The following is a 9,992-nucleotide window of genomic DNA, read 5'->3' as shown; positions in this document are numbered from 1 at the left end:
GATGCTGATATTGATTGAGCATGTCTGAAATCTCTTTATAATACACAGCAGCAGACCCTGATATTGATTGAGCATGTCTTTAATCTCTTTATAATACACAGCAGCAGACCCTGATATTGATTGAGCATGTCTGAAATCTCTTTATAATACACAGCAGCAGATACTGATATGGATTGAGCATGTCTGAAATCTCTTTATAATACACAGCAGCAGATGCTGATATTGATTGAGCATGTCTGAAATCTCTTTATAATACACAGCAGCAGACCCTGATATTGATTGAGCATGTCTGAAATCTCTTTATAATACACAGCAGCAGACCCTGATATTGATTGAGCATGTCTGAAATCTCTTTATAATACACAGCAGCAGATGCTGATATTGATTGAGCATGTCTGAAATCTCTTTATAATACACAGCAGCAGACCCTGATATTGATTGAGCATGTCTGAAATCTCTTTATAATACACAGCAGCAGACCCTGATATGGATTGAGCATGTCTGACATTTCTATCAAACGGAAAACGACTAAAAATAAGGAATACTAAAAGACCATGTTCGCAAACTCAAAACAAGCGATACAAAGAAATACATACATAGACCAAACCCGTATATTTAATAATATAATATAGATTTTGTTGAATATATATGTGAATGATCAAATATATAACATTTCAAAGTACATAACTGAATATTTGAAAAGAGATGAAAAAAAAATAAACAAACGAAGTCTATCTGCTCATTTATGTTATTAGTTGCTCCTCACTGCGTGTTAAACTTACAAAGACTTAAAATAAATGACAATAAATAAATAAATAAAACACATCATTGTCAATGTAAATCCATACTTCTATAAGATTCAGTATTTATTTTACTTACCTTTGACATTTCGAGTACGGGAACCGCTTCGTAAATTCGACCGAGTCCCCATTTCTACTCTGTGCCGGGTGTATTCGTGTGCGGCGCTGCTGCTGCTATCTCTCCGCTGGAGTCTGGTGCTCTCTTTCGGCTCGACTGCGCCTATAATAGAGGGCAACTGCCTACGAAGCACTTGGGGGCTGCGACGGGAAACCCACACGGGCCAAGCCAGGGCATTGTGCGCTAAAGGCGGGGGACAAAACCCGGCACTGTGCCCGCTGACGGAGCTCAGAAGCGAGGGAGGGAGTGGGGAGGAGACTCCGAGGAGGTCTATAAAAGTTCAATTTCTCCGCTAAATATCAAAAGAAAAGAGGAAGGGATGAATGAAGAAAGGATGAAAAGAAGACGTCTGCGTCAATTTTTTAATGCTATTCCAAATTAATACGGATCTTATTTTTTTACTTTGAAGGTTCTGCGATCTAAGACACGGCTCACACCGCCGTTCACTCGCAGACTGACAGGCGCTCCGATACGGCAGGAAAGTTATAGGGGAGCCACTGCAGGATTGAGGCTCTCTTTAGGACCATCGGTTAACAACTCCTGCACTAGATGGATGGACAGACAGACAGCTAGCAAGCAACTACTTTACCTCTTAGATTGTTCCAGTAAAAACCCAACTGTATAAAAGGGTGGCAGAATTTGTATACATTTGTGATTCTTGAAATGTGTATTATTATTATTATTATTTTATGTAGGCTGTGTGTGACAACTGTAAAATAAATAATAGGCTACTAATGTAAAAATAATGTGATATCGTCATCTCAACACTTAACGTGTCATGAGTATATCTTGTTATTTTCCTTGTATAACACTGTACAACTGCTGCCTGTGTGTGTGTGTGTGTGTGTGTGTGTGTGTGTGTGTGTGTGTGTGTGTGTGTTTTGTACTGGTAATAGACAGGACTGTTACTAGCCTTTTGGGGGCCCTAAGCAGGATTTGGTTTGATGACCCATATTATTTCAAAGATTAAACTAACTGTCTCCCAGCAAAACCACAGCAACCTACAATGACCATATTCACACTGTCAGAAATATGTTATTTTAAAAGGACAAGAATATAACATCACTATTAATAAGTAGATGGGTTCATACCTTTATTGACTTGCATTTGGTTCACTGCTACTTAAGTTGCCTTACACTGCTGGGACTGGTAACTGCTGCTGACCGGTAAGACTGGTGCTGATACTGCTGGGACTGGTGCTGACACTGGGACTGGTGCTGACACTGTGACTCGTGCTTTGAGTTTAGCACACAGTTTCTCACTCAACTTTAATATTTTTTTGTCTGTATAAATCGATGATAGGAAGTAGTACAGTACTTCAGGCGGGGAAACCGGTCGCAGAGGTCCCGGTGCTGCCTGGCGCACAGGCCGGGTCGCTATAGATGCAAATACACAGCCCAAGATTATAGTAATGTGAAGAAATAACATATATATATAAATTTTACACTCTTAAAAAGAAAGTGGGTACATTTTTTATTATTATTTTGGTCTTCACAATTAAGAATTGAGTCGATTTTTACCGAGGGCCTCGACTGCCTCAATGTGTACACTGTGACTACGCGCCTGGCACAGCCAGCATGCAAGCAAGCTACAGCAATAAAAACGGAGCTAAATCAAATAATACAATACCTTTCTCATGTTGTTTTCTTCTCCGTTTTTTTCTTTTTACGCTTCTTCGCGCCAGATTGGTACATTCTGATCTTTTTTTCAGTCATAATTTGTTCGCAATCCTCAAAGAAGCCACCGGAGGCAGATATCACCGTGTAACAATTTTTTTTTTTTTTTTGGTTCCTGGGTAGTAAGTGTTATTTCCTAATTGCTTATGCCTCAAAAGTATAGAAAATGGCTATTATTCCCACAAACTTTGCTTTTGTGACCAGGACAGTGATATTTTGAAATTTACCTATTTTCCAGAACATTCCAGATAGATTAAGTGCTGAGTAAATTTGGAGTAACTTCTAGAACTTTCTAGAACTTTCCAGTAATATAAATAGTAGTATAAATACAGGGGCCTTAAGCCCACCAGTTCAGTTTAGTTCCAGCTGCCTAAGTGGATACATATCTGCATTTTTCTGAGATGGCATCAAGAGGCTGCAAGCATCCGGCAGACGCATTTTGCTATGTCTGCGGCCAATTTATCAAGACAAGATTGAAAAAGTACTCCTTGGAAGCATCTGCTAAGATGTGTGAGGCCTACAAGGCATATTTCGGCATGCCTGTTGGGATCAAGACAAACCCTGGGCACCTCATTTCACCTGAGAGCACTGCAAAAAAAACTCTGGTAAGATGGACAATTGTTGCTCGGAATTTATGTTATAAAATTTGTTAAAATTTTTAAAATTGTAAAAGTTTTTAATTTAAAATGTTTTACAATTTTCAATGTTATTGAATAAATATATCATATATGAAAAATGTTGCGAGAATCTCTTACACATTAGTCATGGGTGAAATAAATGTATTTTTGTAGGATGGTACAGAGGGGAAAGAGAGCCATGAAGTTCGCTATCCCAAGAATTTGGCGGGAACCCACTGACCACTCAAGCAACTGCTACTTCTGCATGGTGGACCCTTCCAAATGTCGGACTGGCAAGAATGCACCTGCTATCACGTATGCGGACCTTCCTTCATCCATCGCCCCAGTGCAACACTGCCATGAGCTCCCAGTACCCACTCCTCCGGAGAGAGAGCAGCCGTCTTTAGAAGTAAAGAGAAGGGTCTTTCAAGTACCTTCAAGACTTCTTCCCTAAGCTGTCCTAGGCAAAGGTAAAGCCGGTGTCTTCGTCGGACCACAGATAAAGAAGATCCTGGAGTGCAATGAATTCCCCAAGTAGCTCACTAGTAAGGAGAAAGCGGCTTGGAACAGCTTTGTCGCAGTGGTTCGAGGCTTCCTGGGCAATCACAAGGCCGAAAACTATGTGGAACTGGTTGAGACTCTGGTGAAGAACTACGGCACAATGGGCTGTAGGATGCCCCTCAAAATCCATATCCTTGATGCTCATCTTGATAAATTCAAGGAGGACATGGGAGCGTACTCAGAGGAGCAAGGCGAGAGCTTCCACCAGGATATAATGGACTTTGAACGCCGCTACCAAGGACAGTATAACGAGAACATGATGGGAGACTACATTTGGGGGCTGATTCGTGAAAGTGATTTACAATATAATCGTAAATCTCGAAAAACTACTCACTTCTAAATCTTTTGTAGTCATTGTTGTATTACTTTAGTATAAATACATGTTAATTTGGATTCATATGTTGTTTTTTTCTGAATTTATTGAACCAAAAGACACAAATTCGTCCGTTTTCTCATTGGAAAAAGGTAAATTTCAAAATATCACTGTCCTGGTCACAAAAGCAAAGTTTATGGGGAATAATAGCCATTTTCTATACTTTTGAGGCATAAGCAATTAGGAAATAACACCTACTACCCAGGAACAAAAATTGTGTTACATAGTGATATCAAGACGACGGAACAAGCCTGCTTGCTGCTACAAAAGCGGCACTATTCTGAACTTTACCAATGCGTTAGGAATAGACACCATTCATTTATTCATGCTTTTACATATCAACTAATTGCATTCCGCATTTACAGAACATACATAATTATCGTGAACATTTGATATAATCAAACAATCAAAAAATTCCACTGACTCACACTGCTTTCACTTTTTACCATCTACTTCTTAGCCCTTAGCTTGCGTCTCAATGCGTGATGACGTTTGTTTTGTTGACTCAGTTGCCATGGAACGTTTAAAACTCCGCGACAAACTTTACTCAAATGCACAGCTGTACAGAACACACCCCCTCAGGCATGTGCTGTCTATTCACGGGAGCAGACTACTGAACCAGTTAGTTCAGATGATCGCTGGATACACAAGAAACAATCTGACAATTTCACAAATAAACCCGTTTGTGTTCAATTCTATGAGAGGTGGAATGTAACAGAAATGTGAACTGCAAAAGCCGGAGCGTCAAACATCAACGACAAAGTTCAACATTTGAATTGAAGTAACAGCTGTCAAATAGACAAAACTAAACATTCGAAGATAATATGCCAAATTGAAATGCTCAACACACTAATTGAATTAATTATACATAAAATAATGAATGTAATTAAGCTCAATAATTGAAATGGGAACTTCAAATCTTAATAAATTGATTACAATTCAAATTTCCAGCACGCCCTCCGATTTGTGTTTAGTCTGTTCTAAATCAATACTGCGCGTTGTATTTCAGGTTAAGCGCTGTGCTTTCCATTTGCCACTGGTCATTCTATTCCCCGGGACTGCCCCTGTCATGGCAAATCTGATATGCTAAAGAGATGCTTTGCACTGTTTCTTAATCAAGTGGCCTCAAACAAATTGTCTACTTTAAAATCTGCTTAGCCTACCTATCAGTCTGGTGAAATTGTAAAAATGGGTAATTGACTTGTGGATGTTAACATCAGAACTCGAGCTGTCATTCTCGTCCCTCAAACTGGCGCAGGCAACACATCTGCCTGGATTCCAGCATGATATAAATGTGTTTCTTCATTTGCGCGGCCTGCTTTTTATTATTCATTGGGGTTTGTTTACTACACGCCTCCATAGCTGAGCCTTTAATCAGACAGTCATTGTCGGTGACAGTCCAGTTTGTTCCGCACGTACTTCTGCCAAACTTAAATTCAAAGTACAATCTTCTAAATGGGTTATTATTATTATTATTATTATTATTATTATTATTATTATTATTATTATTATTATTATTATTATTATTTATTTTAATTAACGTACTGATTGAAAATTAGAGGACTAATATGAAAGAGGTGCGCGCATCAATTGCAGCTAATTAGCTCCCATTAGCACCTGAACCTCTTTATAAACCCATTGCGCACTAAGGAACACCAAACCCAACTACTGACGGGTTTGTTTTTATTATTGTTCTTTATAACGGTGAAAGAAGTTCACGGTCGGGGCTGCCTTGGATTTAATGATGCCGTGTTGTCTTAGATTTGGGTAATTGTTGATCTTTTCTCTACTTAGAAACGTTCATTTTATTGTGTGTTTCTCACTTGCGTGTTTTTTTTTTCAATGCAGAATAACATTGCTGTTAGCAGTGTTAGTCACTGAAGTTTGGACGCAGAACCCCCTCTAGGTACGATAACGGTCGCTTCAGCACATCTGTTCTTTTAGCTTCCTGTTTATTTGCCGGTTGTGTGTTTTCATGTATCGTTGTTTTCTGCAGGCTCGGTGAGGACAGAATGTCAAGGGAGTGTTATGATGATGATGTTGGAGAAGTCTTTTGTTGGAAAGTATTTTCGTATCAATGTGATTGGTGAGTGATCAATTTTCTTGAATGGAAAGCTTTTGATGTATAAAGCCTGTTGACTCGTAATGTAATAACCTGAATTAAGTACAGAGCACTCCTGCACTGTATGGCATCAACCAGGCTTCGTTTTTTTTTTTTTTTTTTCAAATACAGGGTAGGAAAGTCTTGCGTTAGCTTAAAAGTGTGTTGCTGATCACACTAAATAATAGACCTGTGCTGCTACAACCTTAGTCAGATTTGTTGACTGCAAGTGCGCAGAATTAGAAATCATTTACGCTAAATCTATTGTTCCGAATGGGCGTATAATTCTACAAATATAAATAGTTTTAAAAAAAAAATTGCGAAAAATAGATGGGACGGGGTGGTGGGCGTGTTCACTTTGTTTATATCTCTACATTGTTTGATCATGTGTACAGTTTCTTAAAGGCCAACTGAATTTCTTTCCATAGACAATAAGGGGGCGCTTCTGTCCCTCTCTCCAAGACTGGCTGCACAGTGTGGATATAGCTTAACTGTTGACTTCTTGGGAAATGCCAAGTTCCTTGCTTCTGTGCTGAGCTGCTTTGCTCAGAACACAGTGAGTCTTCATTTTATTTCTTGTAAACCTGTTTCTAATGGTGACATGCTGGGACTAACTTTAGCCTTTGTTTCAGAATGATGAGACCTACAAGCTGACGGTACAAATCAGTGTCTTCTCAAACAGTGCTATGACTTCAGCTTCCTCCTATGTTCAGAGCATGACATGCCGCTATTCTCCATGGGTGGAGAGGGAGATTCTGTGTGAGAGAAACTACATGGAGGTAAGGCTGTCAGGATGTGATAATGCTGTTCAGTATAACTTGTTGGGTTGTGTGGGTATTTTAATTGTAATTACAGAAGTGCTTCACTCATGACTAATTTCAATTTTCTTTAGGTTTCTGTGAGAAGAGGTGTGCCACTTATTGAGCCAAACTTTGTTCAAGATGATCCTGATTGGTCCCTTGCATACCCTGAGGTAGAATCATGTGACTTTGCATTTGCTTCATTCACATCCCCTTGGTCTTGCCTAATTGAGGTCTAATCTACTGTCTCATCTAGTTGAAGCAAAATCTAACGGCCCCCTTACTTTAACCTGTCTCCAAGCAGGGTGGTCATATTGGAATTGTGTAACATTTAAGGCATTGGCTTTGTATACATATATTCTGTGATTTGTTGTGGTAAAACATGATTGTGGTGAAGTTAACACTTTCTTGTCAGTGTGTAAGCCTTGTATTTCAACCACTTAGGTAGTGGCTTCATATGTGCAGGGTTATAAACTCTTCATGATAAATGTGTCCTGATACCTTTTTTGAAGTCTGCTGTATAGGAGCAATTTCAAGTATTATCCTAAAGTTTTGGTACACTGATATTAAGGTCCAGTACAAATGAGTGGCTACAAACTCTGCCTGTATCCCATCCAGACCACATGCTTTCACGTAGTCTCTTTCGTACGCAGTTGTATTTGAGGATTTACTCTGTTCCATTAGGGACGTTTGATCATGTAACGGTTTCAGTGATACATTGTTAAAATTTCACCCTTCAGTTTTAGTTCATGTTTATTAAACAAGCCATCTGCTGTGACAAATCCTTTAGACTGGGATGCTTTGTGTTCAAACTCCCTATTCTAATGAGGTTTTCTCTTTGCTAGGCAACTGCTGCTGACAACAGCATCTGGAAAATTGTGTTCCATCTCCAGCAAATAGAAAGACAACCATGACTGTTGCTCAGGCCATGACAAATGGCTATGGCATAAACACTACACCAACTCGAATTCTGGTTAGAGCTGCATACAACTCCACAGAAAGCCAGCCTCAGGTGGTAAGTAGTCTAGGCTTCATTGTTCTCTAGTACAGTATATCCAGACTATGAAGGTAGACAAGTCTTTCTTTTGTTTTAGTAAAATTCCCCCTCCCCTCTAACAGATCCAAACTGTACCAATGGCTGTGCTAAGGTCAACCACCTTTTATAAGCAAAGATGGATGGTCATGATGGTGGACACTGCAGTTACATGTCCTACTGTGAGTAAGCTTATGAGGGTAACGGTGCTCAAGAACTGTTCTACGTTTAAGTGAATTTTCTATACCAAGTCTGTGGTGTTCCTTTCTGTCAGATGGAACAGCCTTCACAGAACAGATGATTACATGGAATGTTCCTCGTGTTCTGCCTCCTCTTGTTCCAACACCACAAATTACTACCCTTGATGTTCAAATGGGAGTTGATGGCCGCAAGCTTGACCCTGCAATGATTCATAATAGAGATTATAAACTGGATGTCGGTCCCCAGCTAATCACTGTAAAAATTCCTGTGGGAGCTGATGGTGGATATTACAAGGTATGTAGAAGTTCAACATCTTCTAAATCCTTCTCATTTTAATTCTTTCCTCCTAAGATGCTTCTGTGCTTTCAGAGCCATGTATTGGACAACACCTATGTGATCTCTTACTCTATTGAACCAATGCTGGAGCATACCTGGCAAGATGGGCCTGAGAAGACCAAGTACACAGTACTTCATCCAATAACCACTCCTTTCATGCCTCGGCCACCAGTTGTCACAAACAGTATGTAGAACTTGTCCACATGCAGTAAATCAAAGGGATTTGTTGCAGTGCTCCACTTCATAGCCTTCATTTAACTGCGTGCTTTAATTTCAGACACTGTTCCTAAAGCCAGAGTGTTCAATGTGACCCTGGGGACATTCCTGCCTGATGTGGAGCTGGTCAAAATTATAGTTGGATTGGAGTCATTAACTGTGCCAGAAGCCAACCTAAAAGGTTATAATGTCCAGGAGCATGTCTTTCCCAATGGATCCAAGACCTACACTCTCCAGGTGCCATTGAGGACCCCAATGTGAAGCAAAAGGTAACATCCCACCTGTTCAACCATCCAATTGCCCTTTGAAAACACTTGCTTCTTGTGGATGTGTTGCTTGCTGTCTGACTTTGGGCTTAATCCTACAAACCCTTGCTTTTCTTTCAGGTAACTCCTCCAGACACCAGAACCTACATTCTGCCCCTGACCTACTTGCTGAATATAGTGCCAGAGAATACACCCTTTACTCATCCTGCTGTAGTTGAAGCCATTCTCAAAGACATCAGTAAGTGCCTGACTGTTTGTGATCTACAACTACCCTTTTCTGACCAATCCAGTCCATTGCCCTGACAACTGCTCTTCCTCTTGCAGTTCTACCTACAGTAACTGGCTACTGTGATGGTGCTGCATTCTATACCATGGTAACATATGGCAACATGGGTCGCAACTGGGTTCCTTTTGTGGGCTCAAGAGAACTTGGTGGAAGTCTGCTTGCCCTGTACAAGTATAATGCCAACGCTACCAATTTCTGGATGACTGTGCCATACAATTCAGTTGATGCCACATATGAAGTAAGTGATGGAACTTTAATGTGTTTTTAGTTGTCTTGGGTTCAACACATTACTGACCTGATGTATTGTCTCTGTAGGTGATCAGTTCTTCGGGCATCAGAAGCAGGCTTGACTTGACCTTGAAGGATGTTGGCACCATGGTTGTGGTGGCTGACTTTTCTCTGTCCTGCAGTTTCCCTACAAAGATGATTGGTAACTCCCCTGCAGACCAAGCATTCTTTATAATAGCTGTTTTGAGTTTGGCCAAAGGTTGCATGGAGTGGTATTGAAGCTATAATCTGTTTCCTTAACCTGGATCCAAATGCTGTGTTTCAGATTGCTTCACCAATGGAACTATGGCAGCTCTCGCTGTGAAAGTGGAATCTGTCCC

The 9,992-nt window shown here is 40.2% G+C and overlaps 2 long non-coding RNA genes across 2 annotated transcripts; both read left to right on the top strand.

The window, feature by feature from the left end:
- The first annotated feature begins 5,827 nt into the window (after positions 1–5,827).
- Positions 5,828–8,257, top strand: LOC117395194 (uncharacterized). Its single transcript, XR_004661378.2, has 8 exons — positions 5,828–5,912; positions 5,994–6,051; positions 6,142–6,231; positions 6,675–6,802; positions 6,879–7,025; positions 7,139–7,219; positions 7,892–8,061; positions 8,166–8,257. It is a non-coding gene; the product is annotated as an uncharacterized LOC117395194 (long non-coding RNA).
- A 101-nt stretch (positions 8,258–8,358) lies between these two features.
- Positions 8,359–9,992, top strand: LOC131734222 (uncharacterized). Its single transcript, XR_009326850.1, has 7 exons — positions 8,359–8,574; positions 8,650–8,800; positions 8,894–9,101; positions 9,219–9,336; positions 9,423–9,622; positions 9,700–9,814; positions 9,938–9,992. It is a non-coding gene; the product is annotated as an uncharacterized LOC131734222 (long non-coding RNA).

This window comes from Acipenser ruthenus, unplaced genomic scaffold (genome assembly GCF_902713425.1).
Source record: "Acipenser ruthenus unplaced genomic scaffold, fAciRut3.2 maternal haplotype, whole genome shotgun sequence".
In the NCBI taxonomy this organism is placed as follows: Eukaryota; Metazoa; Chordata; class Actinopteri; order Acipenseriformes; family Acipenseridae; genus Acipenser; species Acipenser ruthenus.
Note: the sequence above shows the minus strand (reverse complement) of the source record. Positions and strands in the feature narration are given on the sequence as shown.